The sequence below is a fragment of the Tupaia chinensis genome, unplaced genomic scaffold (genome assembly GCF_000334495.1).
Source record: "Tupaia chinensis unplaced genomic scaffold, TupChi_1.0 Scaffold000013_1, whole genome shotgun sequence".
Lineage (NCBI taxonomy): Eukaryota > Metazoa > Chordata > Mammalia > Scandentia > Tupaiidae > Tupaia > Tupaia belangeri.
Window position 1 is genome coordinate 726,355 of NW_006159443.1, and position 7,229 is coordinate 733,583.

At 37.8% G+C, this 7,229-nt stretch overlaps 1 pseudogene; it reads right to left on the reverse strand.

Moving 5' to 3' along the window:
- Positions 1–5,912: 5,912 nt before the first annotated feature.
- LOC102468508 (acyl-protein thioesterase 1-like) lies at positions 5,913–6,822 on the reverse strand (annotated as a pseudogene).
- Positions 6,823–7,229: the final 407 nt, after the last annotated feature.

Below are 7,229 nucleotides of genomic sequence, written 5' to 3' on the forward strand. Positions count from 1 at the left end.
GAAAATGCTAATCACATTTTGAAGGTAGTGTTTAGTGTTTGAGATATTGCTTAAAACAGAGGTCTATAGTCAGTGTAATTTTTGTTTTGGAAGGTTTTAGGGTAAACTAAAAAAAAGTGATTATGTTTGACAGATAAAATAAGATCAGTAGTTAGCGTAATGGCTATGTCACTGGACTCCCACGTAGCTGACCGTGGTTCGAATCCTGGAACTGGTGGCTTAAACTCATGCTGGACGTGTGTGTGTGTGCGTGCACAGGATCCCGAGAGGAGAATGGAGGAGAAGGGATTGCAGCAATTGGTCATCCCCCCTGGTGGGTAATTTCTGGCTTTCTCTCTCTCTGTCTCTCTCTGCCTTTCTGGCGAGCGCACGTGCCCTGTGGCAAAAACTTCTCCAAAAAAAAAAAAAACTAAAAATAAAAACAGATAAAATAAGATATAGCTAAAATCCATGAGATCACTGAGTAGGAGTCTCCTGCCTTGCACATAGAGATGCTATGAACATTAAGACAAGTCAATTGTCTATTTGTGAAGCCCAAATTAGAGGACAAATGGGCAGATATTCCAAGATCAATGCACTGACTTATATCAAGCTGGTTCTCACATGCACAATTCTTAGAACTCTCTATTGTAATAGTAGGCTTATATGAACTGCTATAAGAAAAGCAAGAAATACATTATGAATCTTATGCAATCATCATTTACTTATTGCAATTTGATACAACCTACCAGTTAGACTGTTTGGTGTGATGGCCCATCTTAAACACATGGTTCCTATGTTTTGTAGCATTTTCATTCCAGCTGGCCAGAAGCATAGAGGAGGGCCTGTGGGAAATTTGTAATGAGTCAGAGTTGAAACAACACATATCACGCCCTCTCCCATTCAATTGGTTCACACTCAGTCCCAATTCATAAATAACTGGGAAAGAGGGTTCGGCTGAGGCCTTAGACTAAAAAAAGAGCAAATATGTTTTGGTGAGCAGGCTTTGTTTCTTGAGTATTCTTTTAAGTATAAAAGATTTGATAAATATTCCCCCACACAAAGCTGATGAATACAGTGAAGAGACAATAGGTAGCACTTAATAAATGCTCACAATGTACTAAGTTCTTTCTTTTTTTCTTTCTTTCTTTCTTTCTTTTTTTTTTTTTTTTTTGAGAGGTTTTTGCTATAGGGCACATATCCTTGTCAGAAAGAAAGAGGCAGAGATACAGAAAGAGAAAAATCACTTCCCAGTGGGGATGGCCATGCCACAATCCCTTCTCCTCCATTCTCCTCTCAGGATCTTGGACATGCATGCACATGCACCTGGCATGAGTTTAAGCCACTGGGTCTGGGACTCGAACCACAATCGACTACATGGGAGGCCAGTGACAAAGCCATTACACCAACTGCTGGTTTTGATACTAGGTACTTTCTATAAGTTATGCCTGTATAACTTAATTCACTCTTACCAGCTTCTGAAGTTTGTAATGAATTTATTCCTACATTCATACAGAAGAGACAAAAAGGTCTTTATTATGCAATTTTTTTCAAGATTGCATAGCTAACAAGTGGCAGAGTCAAGAATACAGCAGACTCAATGCAGAGACTGCACCTGTCAGATGGATTTATACTTCTCTCAAGACAGTTCCAATCTAATTGGGGCTATAAAATTGAGATACATGGAAAAATAATAAGTCATATATATTATATAATCAGATCTCATGCACTGTACTATAGGAATTATAATAATAAGAGTTATAGAAATCGACATCATCTGGGCTTTTGGGGGTCTGTGTAGACTTTGATGACTTGAGAAGGAACTGGTGTTGAAAAACAGGCATGGGGCCGATGAAGGAAAATGGGAATTGTCCTGAGGACCCTCTATCCAAGGTAAGCACTGTGTTGAGGATGTGAGGTTAGCCACTGTAGGGAAGGAGTGATAAAGACATGGTCCTGCCTACAAAAGCCCAAGTGATGGTTCAATGTGACGGTTCAGTTACAAGAAGATAGCCAGACTATTCCTCAGCCTAGACCTTCACAACTCTATCCACAATGGGAAGAATTTTCTGAGCTAGAATTCAATGTTATGGTGTTATCATTTATGTGAAACTTCTTGTTTTGGGAGTCTTTTCATTTAATTTTTTGTATTTATTTCTTAGTGTATATATTTAAGGTATACAACATGCTGTTCGGTTATGCATACAAGCAATTGGCCTTCTGTATTCATGAGTTCCATGTCCACTAACTCAATCAACCACAGATTGAACATATTTTTTAAGAAATTGTTTCATCCATACTGAACATGTATAGATTTTTTTCTTGTCATTATTCTGTAAACAATACAGTACAACTATTTACATAACATTAAGTTTCATCAGATATTAAAAATACTTAAGAGTGATAATTTAAAGTATACAGGAAGATGTGCATAGATTATATGCAAATACAATGCCATTTCATATAAGGAACTTGAGCATCCATGTATTTTGACATATTTGGAGGTCCTGAAATTAATCCCCCATGGATATCAAAGAATAATTATGTTGTAAAATGATTATTATAGTCAGGTAAATTAATAGAAATCACACTACATAATTATCATATGTGTGGGCTTATGGGCACATACCACATACTTGATGGGGAAAACACCTAAAATCTCTTTAAACACATTTTTAGTATTTTTGCTTTTATTTTTAATGAGCCATATTGGTTTATCACATGTGGTTTTTTGTAAAAACACATTTGTAGAAATAATAATTTTGTTATTACAGATCACCAATCAAGATCCACATACTAAATTGATCTCAATATTTAGCTTACTGTAAAGTTTTTCTTTCCCAGTGATCTAATACATGTGCACATACTCACAGTTATTCTATAGAAGTACACTTTTTGCTAAAAATGCAATAAACCCTCTTTATTGTCTAGCAACCATTAATCAGTTCTCCATTTCTACATTTATGTCATTTTGAGACTACTTTAAATTAGGTAATATGGTAAATGACTTTTGAGGATTGGTTTTTTTAGTTCCAAATCTGGAAAAGAGGAGGCAAAAAGAATACTCTGGAAACTCACCACTGGATCATTCCATGGATCCCAAGATCTCTAACTGGTCTTTCTAATATGACCCTCACGTTTGTCATAAAGGAAAAAGAAAAACAGCAAAACTATGTGCTACAGACCACCAATACAGGATAATATAAGTTAAGGACATTAATAAATAATTTCTTAAATTGTATCTATGGCTAGATATCAGTGCATAAATCTTTGAAGAATTAACTCCCTCTCTCCCATGAATTAACTGAATTTCAAATGTGTATTACTAAGGGATTATCTAAAGACTCTTTAGAACATAAAGTGAAAGTAATATTGTCATATGGTTCTACAAAACCAGAATGGCATCACCATGTTTAAAGTAATAGGTAAGTGACCTACTGGGCAAATCTTAGACAGATTAATTGATGACTGTTGAAGATAAGATGGGGGTGGACAATGCAGTGGTAACACTGTTTCACAAGGTTGATCCATGTGGGAAGACTCGTGGTTCACATCTGAAGACCTCCATAAACATGGCAGGTGTCATGTGCCCATGAGCTGGACTAGCTGAAGCTGGAAGTGAATTATGGCAATAAAGACCCTATTGGGGCGGGAACCAGCAGTTAGCGTAATGGCTATGTCGCTGGACTCCCACGAAGTTGACTGCAGTTTGTGTCCTGAACCCGGTGGCTTAAAACTCACGCCAGGTGTGTGTGTGTGCGTGCCCAAGATCCCAAGAAGAGAATGGAGGAGAAGGGATTGCAGCGTGACCATCCTCCCTGGGGGGTGATTTCTCGCTTTCTGTCTCTATGTCTCTGTCTGTCTGACGAGCACATGTGCCCTATAGCAAAAACCTCTCAAAAACAAACAAACAAACAAAAAAAAACGACCCTATTGGGGCACCTATTTCTCTCTCTCTTCCTCTTTCTGTTTCTTTTGGTCATTAAAGAAAGAAACTTGAAATAAACTTGGTAAGGAAATTCTACTTAAATAGTAGTTACAGTAAGTTTAGTGTTTATATATACTATATATAACATGCTTTCACATAGTGAGTATATTTTATACATGTGCATTAAGCATTTATATGTATAATAGTAGCTACATATATTGATATATAGTACTTGAAAGTATTACTTGATTGTACTTAAAATTAGCTTTGACCATGACATTTTATTGGTATTTTTAAATGCAAATTAAGTTGTAAAAAGGCACTACTTTTTCTATTCTTCTGAGATGGTCTGTTTCTCAGCCATTTTAAGTTATTACACACATAGAGATGCCCTGCTATTTTGTATCTATATGCCAGATCTCACTTCAGAGACTCATACTCCCACATTGTTGAGTTTTTTCAAAGGTATTTAAACACTGCATCCCAGCATGCCCAATGTAAAATTCATGCTCTCTGCTACCCTACATGACACACCTCTAAACTACATGAGTGAATGCCAAAATATTTTACTTCATCACACAAGCAAAAAACCCAGAATTATTTTTGGCACCAACTCTGTTCTTTATTGCCTATGTCATATCTACCATGAAGCCTGTCAGTCTTTATTTTTAAATGTACTCCCCATCCTTCTACTTTCATGAGTGTCCACCAACATTATTCTGGTCTATGTTGCTCAATTGTCTTGCATAAGCCTATTCAGTTGCCTCTTAATTATTCTAGTCGTATCCATTCTTGTCAGCCATACTCTCATTTTCACTTCCCAAATTTTGAGGTCAAAGTGATCTTCTCAAAACACAAGTCTTATTTTCACTGCTTTGTTAAAAATATAGCAGTGGCTTCCTCTGCTTTTAGGATAGTGAACAAAGCTATGGTGGCCTACAAGGCAAAGGGGTGGAAAGGCATATTGGAAAGGAACAGAGGAACAATACTTGGAGCTCACAGATAAGAAATAGTTTGTATTTCCAGCAGCCAGAAAGAAGAAACCTCATCGTTCACAGAGTATGGGTGTAATACTCATATTCTGCTTTAGTATGGAAGGGAAAAATCAGCCCTAGGTCAAAGACTACACTGGCCCTGCAACAAAGCTTAAAAGCAATCCCTGAGTGGATCTTATTCTTTCCAAGCAATATTTTACTTTTATTTTTATTTTTATGAAACAAAAATTACAGAACTTTTGATTTTTCTAAAGAATCATTTATCCATTATTTGTTATTACTATTACTTTTAATTCACCAGAGAGAGACAGAGAAAGAGAGAAAGTGAGAAAGCATGCCTCCAAGTCCAGGACTCAAACTGCAGCCAGACATGTGGGAGTCTATTGCTTCAATCATGATGCCACTTGCTAGCCCCACAGAACTTTTCCTTAACAGAGAATTTTACTTTCTTTTGTCTGTTGAATGAATTTATCTGTGTCCCAGAGCAAAGTTCAAGGACAGTAGCCTAGGGGTGTGTGCGCACACACAAATGTAAGGCCCAATAAAATGAAATCTGTAACGTCTATAATCTAATAAAAATGATAGGGAGGTCAATGAAAATATGAACAGAAACAGGAAAATATGTCCTAGAATGAAGATAAAAATCCTTATATTGAAACAGATCCAGAAATAAAATAGATGATGAAATTTGTTGGCAAAGGCATTATGAGAGTTATTATAAGAATTATAACTATTTATCATATGGTCAAGAAGGTAAAGGAACATATAAATATGTTAAAAAGAAGCATGGAAGATATAAAAAGACCTGAAGCAAATTTAAAAATACATGTATAGATACTTAAACTAGCATAAACTTCCCATGAGACATTATTTACTCTGTGCCACTGGCATGTATTTGCAAAACACTTTTAACACTGCAAACATCAGAATTTTCAAATTGAGCATGGGAAAAGATTTATACTCTACTACAATGATGCTGGTGTACGTCTACACAAGGCCTCTTAGTGACGTCAATCAATTGGAGGTAGAAGTTTATCAATAAACTGCTTGACATCCATCATTTCCCTGTGGTTCCAATGGCTGCTCCAGACACTCACCTGCTGACATGAGCTGTGCATCATGCCCTCGTAGGTTTTAAAGGTTACATTGGCGGGATTTATCAATGTTTTAAATTTTTCAACCAAAACATTAAGGAGAACTAAACATTAAGGAGACTAAAGGGTCACAATCCTCATGGCACTGGAGAATAGAAATATCTCTATTAACGCCACTGATAGGACCGTGTGGAAACGAGGCCCAAAGGGGAAGCCAGCAACTGAGTGCGGTGACGCCCGCCAGGTTCTGCTGTGTGGTGAACACTGTGCACAGCGACAGAGCTCCACCCTGAGAAAATCCTCCCAAAATAATTCTGTTAGAAGGAATCCCATTCTTCACTTTTTTTTTTTTTTTTTTTTTTTTTTTTTTTTTTTTTGCAGAGGTTTTGAGCTCGCCAGACAGAGAGAGCCATAAGCCACAGAGACAGAAAGTGAGAAATCACCCCCCAGGGGGGATGGCTACGCTGCAATCCCTTCTCCTCCATTCTCCTCTCGGGATCTTGGGCACTCACGCACACGCACCCGGCGTGATTTTCAGCCACTGGATCCGGGATGTGAACCACGGTCGACTATGTGGGAATCCAGCGACATAGCCATTAGGCTAACTGCTGGTTCGCATTCACTTCTTGATCTATCTAAGCTTTTTACATTCTCTGCTGCCTGTTTAATTCCAGGCTCATCCTCCTGTGCATCTGGGGAAAGCCCAATAATGTCAAACCAAGAAGGCATAGCCATGTTCATATTTAACGCAGCAGGCATTACAGGCGCATGAGGGCAGATATATTTGATATGTGAACTTCTGATACCTGCAAAGGCTTCTGCCCATCCGTGCCCCGTATTGCCCAGTCCATGAAGGAAAATCATTGCAGCGGTGGCCTTCCTGGCAGTGGGCACCACGGCGGGCAGCAGAGCAGACATGCTATTGACCCACATACACTGGCTCCGCAGGCAGCGCGTCTGAAACGGAAGGGCATCATTACAATTTTTAAAATACTCTCCCAATCACAGAATTATAAGTTATTTCTAAAAAGCCTCGATAACCAACACTTTAATTTAGGAATATACAAGAACAATATTTTGTAAACTGGTCTACCATTTCCTGTAGGACACCATAGAGAATCCCCTATTTTGCTTCTGGCTATATACAAAATGGATCATTGGGTAAAATCCTGTTTACTATCAGATAGTGTTAACCAAATCCTCTCTTGATTGTAAAGAGTGAAATAAAGTTTT